This window comes from Felis catus, chromosome F2 (genome assembly GCF_018350175.1).
Source record: "Felis catus isolate Fca126 chromosome F2, F.catus_Fca126_mat1.0, whole genome shotgun sequence".
NCBI classification, from domain to species: domain Eukaryota; kingdom Metazoa; phylum Chordata; class Mammalia; order Carnivora; family Felidae; genus Felis; species Felis catus.
This window is the reverse complement of record NC_058385.1, coordinates 324548-335812: the sequence shown is the minus strand read 5'-3', so window position 1 is coordinate 335812 and position 11265 is coordinate 324548. Positions and strand designations below refer to the sequence as shown.

Here is an 11265-nt window from a genome sequence, read left to right as displayed (position 1 = left end):
ATCTAGACACATGGTCAATAAAGAAACAAGGGCCCTGAATGATACATTGGATCAGATGGACTTGACAGATATATTTAGAACTCTGCATCCCAAAGCAACAGAATATACTTTCTTCTTGAGTGCACATGGAACATTCTCCAAGATAGATCATATACTGGGTCACAAAACCGCCCTTCATAAGTTTACAAGAATGGAAATTATACCATGCATACTTTCAGACCACAATGCTATGAAGCTTGAAATCAACCACAGGAAAAAGTCTGGAAAACCTCCAAAAGCATGGAGGTTAAAGAACACCCTACTAACGAATGAGTGGGTCAACCAGGCAATTAGAGAAGAAATTAAGAAATATATGGGAACAAATGAACATGAAAATACAACAACCCAAACGCTTTGGGATGCAGCGAAGGCAGTCCTGAGAGGAAAATACATTGCAATCCAGGCCTATCTCCAGAAACAAGAAAAATCCCAAATACAAAATCTAACAGCACACCTAAAGGAAATAGAAGCAGAACAGCAAAGGCAGCCTAAACCCAGCAGAAGAAGAGAAATAATAAAGATCAGAGCAGAAATAAACAATATAGAATCTAAAAAAACGGTAGAGCAGATCAACGAAACCAAGAGTTGGTTTTTTGAAAAAATAAACAAAATTGACAAACCTCTAGCCAGGCTTCTCAAAAAGAAAAGGGAGAAGACCCAAATAGATAAAATCATGAATGAAAATGGAATTATTACAACCAATCCCTCAGAGATACAAACAATTATCAGGGAATACTATGAAAAATTATATGCCAACAAATTGGACAACCTGGAAGAAATGGACAAATTCCTGAACACCCACACTCTTCCAAAACTCAATCAGGAGGAAATAGAAAGCTTGAACAGACCCATAACCAGTGAAGAAATTAAATCGGTTATCAAAAATCTCCCAACAAATAAGAGTCCAGGACCAGATGGCTTCCCAGGGGAGTTCTACCAGACGTTTAAAGCAGAGATAATACCTATCCTTCTCAAGCTATTCCAAGAAATAGAAGGGGAAGGAAAATTTCCAGACTCATTCTATGAAGCCAGTATTACTTTGATTCCTAAACCAGACAGAGACCCAGTAAAAAAAGAGAACTACAGGCCAATATCCCTGATGAATATGGATGCAAAAATTCTCAATAAGATACCAGCAAATCAAATTCAATGGCATATAAAAAGAATTATTCACCATGACCAAGTGGGATTCATTCCTGGGATGCAGGGCTGGTTCAACATTCGCAACTCAATCAACGTGATACATCACATTAACAAAAAAAAAGAGAAGAACCATGTGATCCTGTCAATCGATGCAGAAAAAGCCTTTGACAAAATCCAGCACCCTTTCTTAATAAAAACGCTTGAGAAAGTCGGGATAGAAGGAACATACTTAAATATCATAAAAGCCATTTATGAAAAGCCCACAGCTAACATCATCCTCAACGGGGAAAAACTGAGAGCTTTTTCCCTGAGATCAGGAACACGACAGGGATGCCCACTCTCACCGCTGCTGTTTAACATAGTGCTGGAAGTTCTAGCATCAGCAATCAGACAACAAAAGGAAATCAAAGGCATCAAAATTGGCAAAGATGAAGTCAAGCTTTCCCTTTTTGCAGATGACATGATATTATACATGGAAAATCCAATAGACTCCACCAAAAGTCTGCTAGAACTGATACATGAAATCAGCAAAGTTGCAGGATACAAAATCAATGTACAGAAATCAGTTGCATTCTTATACACTAACAATGAAGCAACAGAAAGACAAATAAAGAAACTGATCCCATTCACAATTGCACCAAGAAGCATAAAATACCTAGGAATAAATCTAACCAAAGATGTACAAGATCTGTATGCTGAAAACTATAGAAAACTTATGAAGGCAATTGAAGAAGATTTAAAGAAATGGAAAGACATTCCATGCTCATGGATTGGAAGAATAAATATTGTCAACATGTTACTACTACCCAAAGCTATCTACCCATTCAATGCAATCCCAATCAAAATTGCACCAGCACTCTTCTCGAAACTAGAACAAACAATCCTAAAATTCATATGGAACAAAAGGCCCCGAATAGCCAAAGGAATTTTGAAGAAGAAGACCAAAGCAGGAGGCATCACAATCCCAGACTTTAGCCTCTACTACAAAGCTGTAATCATCAAGACAGCATGGTATTGGCACAAAAACAGACACATAGACCAATGGAATAGAATAGAAACCCCAGAACTAGACCCACAAATGTATGGCCAACTCATCTTTGACAAAGCAGGAAAGAACATCCAATGGAAAAAAGACAGCCTCTTTAACAAATGGTGCTAGGAGAACTGGACAGCAACATGCAGAAGGTTGAAACTAGACCACTTTCTCACACCATCCACAAAAATAAACTCAAAATGGATAAAGGACCTGAATGTGAGACAGGAAACCCTCAAAACCTTAGAGGAGAAAGCAGGAAAAGACCTCTCTGACCTCAGCCGTAGCAATCTCTTACTCGGCACATCCCCAAAGGCAAGGGAATTAAAAGCAAAAGTGAATTACTGGGACCTTAGGAAGATCAAAAGCTTCTGCACAGCAAAGGAAACAACCAACAAAACTAAAAGGCAACCAACGGAATGGGAAAAGATATTTGCAAATGACATATCGGACAAGGGCTAGTATCCAAAATCTATAAAGAGCTCACCAAACTCCACACCTGAAAAACAAATAACCCAGTGAAGAAATGGGCAGAAAACATGAATGGACACTTCTCTAAAGAAGACATCCGAATGGCCAACAGGCACATGAAAAGATGTTCAACGTCGCTCCTCATCAGGGAAATACAAATCAAAACCGCACTCAGATATCACCTCACGCCAGTCAGAGTGGCCAAAAGGAACAAATCAGGAGACTATAGATGCTGGAGAGGATGTGGAGAAACGGGAACCCTCTTGCACTGTTGGTGGGAATGCAAATTGGTGCAGCTGCTCTGGAAAGCAGTGTGGAGGTTCCTCAGAAAATTAAAAATAGACCTACCCTATGACCCAGCAATAGCACTGCTAGGAATTTACCCAAGGGATACAGGAGTACTGATGCATAGGGGCACTTGTACCCCAATGTTTATAGCAGCACTCTCAACAATAGCCAAATTATGGAGAGAGCCTAAATGTCCATCAACTGATGAATGGATAAAGAAATTGTGGTTTATATACACAATGGAATACTACGTGGCAATGAGAAAGAATGAAATATGGCCTTTTGTAGCAACGTGGATGGAACTGGAGAGTGTGATGCTAAGTGAAATAAGCCATACAGAGAAAGATAGATACCATATGGTTTCACTCTTATGTGGATTCGGAGAAACTTAACATAAACCCATGGGGGAGAGGAAGGAAAAAAAAAAAGAGGTTAGAGTGGGAGAGAGCCAAAGTATAAGAGACTGTTAAAAACTGAGAACAAACTGAGGGTTGATGGGGGGTGGGAGGGAGGGGAGGGTGGGTGATGGGTATTGAGGAGGGCACCTTTTGGGATGAGCACTGGGTGTTGTATGGAAACCAGTTTGACAATAAATTTCATATATTAAAAAATAATAATAATTTAAAAAATAAAAAAATAAATAAAAACATCACAGCGCCCTTAAAAGAAATATGTCAAAATCCTGTACCTGCATTTCAAGTAGGTGACCTCCCTGCTCTGCTCCGCCACTGCCCTCTCCAGATCATGAGCCCTGAGCTCGAGAGAGAAACACATCCACATTTAGCTGTGGCAGGGTGTGCACAAGAGGAGGAGAGAAAATATTCTTACCCTGTTGTCCTGAAATGCCTTCTCACAAAGAGCAATGTGAAACCGTCAGCACATCAATAAAACCCATGTGGAGAGATTCAGTGTCCTGTTATGATCCTCTGCGTTAGATCTGCTGAAGCACTCAGGAACTACTAAGGCAGAGTGCAGGCTACCTGGTATCCGAAGGTGAGCTCTGACTGCTGCAGCTGTTCTTGTGTTTCTTCTACTCTTCTCCCGGGCGTGCAATGGCTTTCATCAGATGAAGCACCATGTTGAGGGTGTTGTTTGGCCCAGGTTCCCATTATAAGAACTGAATTCTCATACACATGACCCAATCATAGAAGATACATTTCACACGAGGAGGAGAGTACAGAAAGCTCAAAGCCATCACTCCATCATCTTGGATTTATTATTTAATGCCTGTGGGGCTCCATGTTGACATGGTCTCAACTGTGGTGACAGCTAATTCTGCAGTGAGGATCTTTCGTTGTAAAATTCAAATCTTCTTTACCTTGTATCCTTATCATATTTCTTATGGTTACAAGTGGGTCTCTAAAATGGGATCTTCATACTTGTCGCTGTGATTTGTCTTTGACCAAACTGCTTCCTGAGGTTTGTAATCATTTCCAGCATCTCCAGAAACATGTTCAGGAACCATTTCCACATAGTCTGGCCAGGATGGAGGATCAGGAAATCTTTAGTTACTTAACTTGTTTAGATTAATAGTTTTAACTTAACATGTGAAAAATGTCACATATCTCTTCAAGTCTCTATAGAAATGAATGTCTCCTGAATGTTTGTGTACATTTACGTGCTACATGGCTCTAAACACTGTACAAAGATTCAATGTAATACAATGGCTGCCGTGTGAGCTGCTGGTAGGAGCTGAACTCACTTGTAGTTCCGAAGCTCTTCTGCAGCTAATTTCCCTTTCTCCTCTGTAGCTGATAGCTGCTTCTCCCCTTCCACTGCTCCCATTCTTTCAGTCCCAGCTTCCTATGAGGGGAAAGAAACATATATTACCTGGTAACCCATGTAAAATTCTGCCTTTATCCCGCTCCCTGAAATCTAAAGGCAGGATTTAAATGTCCCCTCTCTCCTTCCCTGTAAATGCACAAACCAGGGGGAAGCAATGACGCCCCCCATTAAGGATCTAAACAAACGCAACTCCAGCATGGGGGCAAGACTTTGGCATCTCTGAACTTCTCTTCACAGCTCTCTATTCATACTCATCAATACATCACATAAATATAAAAAGCCCACATGAGATGCACTAAGAGCCCTTCCAGTCTCAGGCTCTTGTGATTGGGATGGCAAAATTGTATTTCTGTTCAATGTACAAAACTGAGCCTGGCCAACTCATCACAACTAAACACATAAGGATGACGCAGGGGTTTCTGACTTGACTGATTTCTCCAAAGAGCCTTGAACTTTCAATCAAGGCTCAGGCCATGACATTGCCATAGAGACATCTTTCCAGGACATGGTGACATTGACAGTGTACAATGACCTCCTGGATATTTCTACAGTTCACGAGGGAACTCCTGCCTCCTGCCTCAAATACACCAGTTGAGAAGAATGTAAAATACACTGGTGAAAAGAAAATGATGTGAATTGCACGCCTTCATAATATTGTCTGCTGGAAAAGGAATGTGGGGAAGGGAAAGAGGGAAAGGAAGGAAAACTGAGTTCACAGGTTTCAGTAATGCTGGCACTCCTGATCTCCTACCAGACATAACTCCCATATCATCTGCAGCAAGATACCATCACAGTACACCTGAATTTTCCTCCCAGTATTTCCTACCTTATGTCTAGAGTTTAAACAAAAAAATATATACATATGGCAGTCATGTTGCTACAATGGGGCTGAAATGTAAGAGACAATGAAAATGAACCCTGAGGTTTCCACAAAGTGAAGGAAGGTGCAGATCACAGAAATCAGGGGAGAAGGGAGAAACATAATTCTTTACTGATTACTACAGTAAAAGTATGGTTGGTGTTAAATGTGCGCAACGAAAGAAAATTATCCCCACTGTCTGACACATTCATTCTTACAACAGTGTTTGTAACAATTAACTCCTGAAAATCTTACTCTTCTGAGAGCCTCTGTCTTTGTCCACACATTCCATCACGAACGTCTATAGTCCTCTTCAGCGTGTCCCATTTGGTGTCCTTTGCCCCTTTCACACACCTAAGTGCATCACAGTTGTCCCCCAGTTGTCTTTTGCTGACTGTCAAGCACAAAACAGTTTACTTGAGTGTGCACACCTGTTTCCACGAGTGTGGCCATGAAGGGGGTGAGGAGAAAGGACAAGATTCCCAAAACAGGAAGCCACTTTTTACCTTCCCAGAGCAAACTCATTCTACCAAGTGCGGTTTTCTCCTCCCCAAAGCAACACCTATTTCAGGTTACGTTATGAGACGTCAAGACTCCCTGCATCAAATCCTAGATGCATGCAGTAGTATCTCCTGACTTTAAGACATATTTGAGAAAGGTGGAATGACTATAGAAGAACGTACAGTATAGCGAATGTACTTACCAATACTAAAATGTGCACTTAAGTGTTTATGATAGGAATCTTTCTAATGCATGTATTTTACCATAAAGAAGAGAAACTTAAGAAAGTAATGATATTCAGTTCTTTGATTTATATAACATTTGATAGTAAATTATGTTACCTGATTCCTTTGGATCTTAAGCTGAGCATTTTCTTTCTGCAGAGGCTGTTTTCAGATTTCGATTTCACTTCGCTGATATCAACTTCATTAAGGGAGAGGTGAACCTGAACAAAATATTCTCTCCAGTGAATTCTTCCCAAGATCACTCAGTAGATCACATATAAATCGAATATTCTAAGACATGAAGATTTGTTTTTCTTCAAAGCTAAAGTGTACAATTCTTCAGGAAATAGAGGGCATTTACTTCTGAAACTTCTGAAGTATTTACTAAATTAGCACCTTTCAAGTTCTTTGTAGATTTTTCCTTTCCCTGATTTGCAAGTAAGATAGAAACAAAACGTGTACTAGGCTTTCCAAACATACACTGGACAATGTGTCACGAGGAAGCATTGTCAATAGAAAATGCCCCACAGTCAGTCTCTGTATCATTAAAAACAGTCAATCCAGTTTGAGACAAAGGGAAAAGCCAGACACATAAATAAATGAAGGACGAGGAGAATGGTGGAAGGTGTAAATGTTTCAGAGCAACAGTCTTGAATTTGAGACAATGGAACTGTGACTGGATGACAATGAAAAAGTGAAGAAAGTGTAAAATCTTTCAAGCCAAACAACTCCAATGAATGACTTTTCTTTACAGAAGAGAAATTTTGTCACCAGATTCACTTTCAAAATTCTCGGAATTAAGAGGAACACAACTGTTCAACATGGCGAGAAACCTCTAGTGCTCTCTCCTGGAAGAAATGAATGATATAAAACTTAAGCCAGGGTTATGAAAACAAATTCTGCCTCACTCCTACCTAAAAGAGGTACTGTAGTGTTACTGCTTGAAACAGCAGTGAACAGCATGGAAGGTTGAGGGGCTCAATTCACCCAATGACCAAAAGGGCTGAAACATCAAATTATGGTAGGTCAGGAAGCCCTGATTCTTGACATTCTGATTTCTCTCAGACTGCAACAAAGCGTGCACACTTGGAACGATGTCCTAAAAAATTCATTAGTGCGCTCAAGTGTCTCACGGTTATTCTTCAACAAAACACATAGTCACCAGGAATACTTATTACTTTTACTTCCATTTTTAAAGGACAAAAAAGGGATTTTTATACATTTTTAAATTTATTTTTTGAGAGACAGAGCAAGCAAGCAGGGGAAGGGCAGACAGAGACAGAGGGAGAGAATCCCAAGAAGGATCCCCACCATCAGCATGGAGCCTGATGCAGGGCTCAAACTCATGAACCATGAGATCATGACCAGAGCTGAAACCAAGAGTTGGATGTTTAACCAACTGAGCCACCCAGGCGCCCCAGGACAAAGAAGGGATTTTTATCTTATATCTATGTGCTTCATAAGAGGGAAGATTATTTTTCCATATGGTTTCTTGAGCACATTTCTTTGCTCCATTGATCTACACAAATATGTAATAAAGGATTAAGAATTCAAAAACAATTATGCTGACATAAAAACCTATCTCTTGTGGGTAAGTCATTACAGAAATAAAGGATGTGGTATTTTACATAGGTGATGATTGCTTTCAATTTAGCCTGGTAGAGAATGGGTTGAAATCGGACATTAGGATAAAAGAGGAGATGGCAAAATCAGTGAACCATAAGTGAACGCACTTCAAGATGAAATCATGAAAATGAAAAAACGGGATGGGGGGGGGATGGTTATACGTGCTGTTCACAAATGGATATTTTTTTCTGAACATTTTGCATTTTCCTTCATGTAGTACTTAATGTTCTCAGAAATTTGAGCTAAATTAACCAAAAAGATTAATAAAGCAATTTCTTAAGATTATTACCAAAACCAGTAAAATCAAATTACCCATTGTGTCAACAGAAAGGCACATGATCCGGCACTTTGGTCACATATAACATTTTGGCATTTCTGTGGTCCCTGAAGAAAGCAAGTTTTAGTGACATTTTATTTTTCTTAATCTCTTTCTCTCCTTTCTCTCCTCTCTCTGTCTCTGTCTCTCTCTCTCTCCTCTTTCTTTTTCTTTCAGAGAGAGAGAGAACACATGAGTGGATGAAGGGTAGGGAGAGAGAGAGAAAATCTTAAGCATATTCCAGACTCAGCGGGAGTCCAAGTCAGGGCTCTATCCTATGACCCTGGGATCATTTCCTGAGCCAAAATCGAAAGTCAGATACACAACGGGCTGAGCCACACAGGTGTCCCCTAATATGCCATTATTAAGCAAGATTATTCTCAGAATATATGAACACTTCAAAAATCCCTGATTTCACTGGAGGAGAAATGGAGAAAATAAAGTATCATACATACTTATATTCTGTATTTCATGACCAAATAAACAAATCAGTGCAATTACTTTAAAAACAAAAGTCAAACAGAAAAAATAACCTACCTAATTTCATCCAGGTTTCCCCCCACTTTCACTCACACTTTAAAAATAAAGAGACTCCTGGGTGGCTCAGTCAATTGAGATCCAACTTCAGTACAGGTCATCTTTTTACCACTCACCAGTTTCAGCCCATATCAGGCCCCCTTCTGTCAACACATAGCCTGCTTCAAATCTTCTGTCCTCCTCTCCCACTGCCCCCTCCTCACTTGCACCCTCACTCTCAAAAATAAATCTTTTAAATAAATGGATACATAAATAACTATAACTATAACTATAAAAACAACAAGAGAGTCAGGCTTCTGGGTGCATGATCAGTTGATTTTGGCTCAGGTCATGATCTCACTGTCGGTGAGATTGAGCCCCATGTGAGGCTCTATACTGAAAACATGGAGGCTGCTTGCGATTCTCTATCTCTCCTTCTCTCTCTGCTCCTGCACCACTCGTGCACACAATTTCTTTTTCAAAATAAGTAAATAAGCATTTAAACAAATACTGAGAGAGAAATTATTCTAAATGTCACTTTTTTGGCACTAGAGGCCTCCAATGTTTTTCTGCTGTTCCACAGGGTCCCGTCCTTGGGACCCAGGGTGGGATGTTCAGGTGCATATGGCCTTGGAATCAAACACACTTGGGTAAAAATCTCAGCTTGACTACTTAGTAGCTAGAACCCTGGATAACTCCTCATGTCCCCAAATCACAAGATGATGAAAGCCCAAGATGCAAACCTTACCATCTGCGTTATTGGTAAAAACAGCATGCACGCAGGAAAAACTCACCTTACATGTGGATAGCATATGGAAAGCACCTAGAACAGGGCCCAGTACTCCAGAATCTTCTGACAGCCATTGAATTCTATTGTTTAGTCCTAAGCTGCAAGCTTACCTTCTATTTGTACAATGTGAGAGCTCTGCTGCCCTGAGATCACCCTTGTCTATACCAGCAGTGCTGTATTCTCCATAGCAACACCAGCAGTTGAGGACCCAGTATATGTCAGGTCACTAAGTCAGCACAGTCCATGAAGCCCATACACAATCCATTAGCCCCATTTTGCATCTTGTTCACTTCCACTCACTTTCCACTGGCATTAAAGACTCTCTCCACCTAGCACTCATAACACATGTTTACACCTCGCTAGTGACACACATGTGGCCTGGCAATATCTGACCTCTTCTCTAAGCCTTGAGCCTCTTGACAGGCTCAGATAGTACCTTAATCTGTATATTTCCCCCAGTAGGCAGGTCATGTCAAAATACTCCTGCCACTGGATTCTTAAACATTTCTGACCAGAGTTAAATTCATCCACTTCTTTTTGTCTGATTTTTTCCTCTACTTTGTCACCTGTCTCAGTTGCTGGCAAGTCAATCTGTGTTATCACATAGGATCCAAACAAGGAAAAGTCACTGTAAAGAGTTAAGGGACTAACTAGACCAGATATGTCAATGTCTTTACTTCTAGCTGAATTAGAAACCACAGTGAACAGCTGTATTAAAAAAAAGTTTAAGGGGCACCTGGGTGGCTCAGTCTGTTGAGCATCGAACTCTGTGGCTCAGGTCATGATCTCATGGGTTGTGAGATCGAGCCCCGCGTCAGGCTTTTGAATCTTTTAAAAAGAAATTTAAAAACAATAGATTACAAGGAAAATAGAAGCCTGAAATCTTACCTTCATATACTCGATTCTACCTAGAAGAGAGATAAAGAAAATTAAATTTGATGTAGAAACAATATTTTTTATAAAAGTATAACTCATGACAACAATGTCAAAATCATAATCCAATGTGCATTAAAATAAAGGGTGATTCAGCAAAATAATTTTTGTAACTGTTGCAAATGGTATAGTTAACATACAGTGTTATATTTGATTGGGTGCACATATCGGGATTCAACAATGCTGTACCTTACTCAGGGTTCATCCTGGTAAGTGTACTCTTTAATTCCCATCACCTATTTCTCCCATCCCCCCACCCCCCTCCGCTTTGGTAACCATCACTTTGTTCTCTAAAGTTAGGAATCTGTTTCTTGGCTCGTCTCTCTCTCTTTTTCCCCCTTTGCTCATTTGCTCTGTTTCTTAGATTCCACATATGAGTGAAATCATATGGTATTTATCTTTCCTGAGCATTATATCCTATCAATCTGTGTTGTTGCACATGGCAAGATTTCATTCCTTTTTTTGGCTGAGTAATATTCTAGTGTGTGTGTGTGTGTGTGTGTGTGTGTGTGTTAATGTATATATCACCTCTTCTTCATCCACTTATCTATGGATGGACACTTGGGCTGCTTCCACAATTTGGCTATTGTAAATAACGCTGCAGTAAACATAGGGGTATGTCATAGACTCTAAGTCTATACTTCTCTTTTGGCCAGCAAAAGAGCAGACGCAGGATTCAAACTAGAGATGGCTAATGTCCAGGAAAAGGACAAGAGCCCCGAATAAGGGTGCTTGCCCCAC

General features: G+C 40.1%; 1 long non-coding RNA gene across 1 annotated transcript; it reads right to left on the bottom strand.

Moving 5' to 3' along the window:
- Window positions 1-3668: 3668 nt before the first annotated feature.
- Window positions 3669-10501, bottom strand: LOC123383130. The gene is made up of 4 exons (XR_006592532.1): window positions 10480-10501; window positions 6461-6564; window positions 4677-4777; window positions 3669-4450 (listed from the first exon to the last, which is right to left on the bottom strand). It is a non-coding gene; the product is annotated as an uncharacterized LOC123383130 (long non-coding RNA).
- Between the last annotated feature and the right edge of the window lie 764 nt (window positions 10502-11265).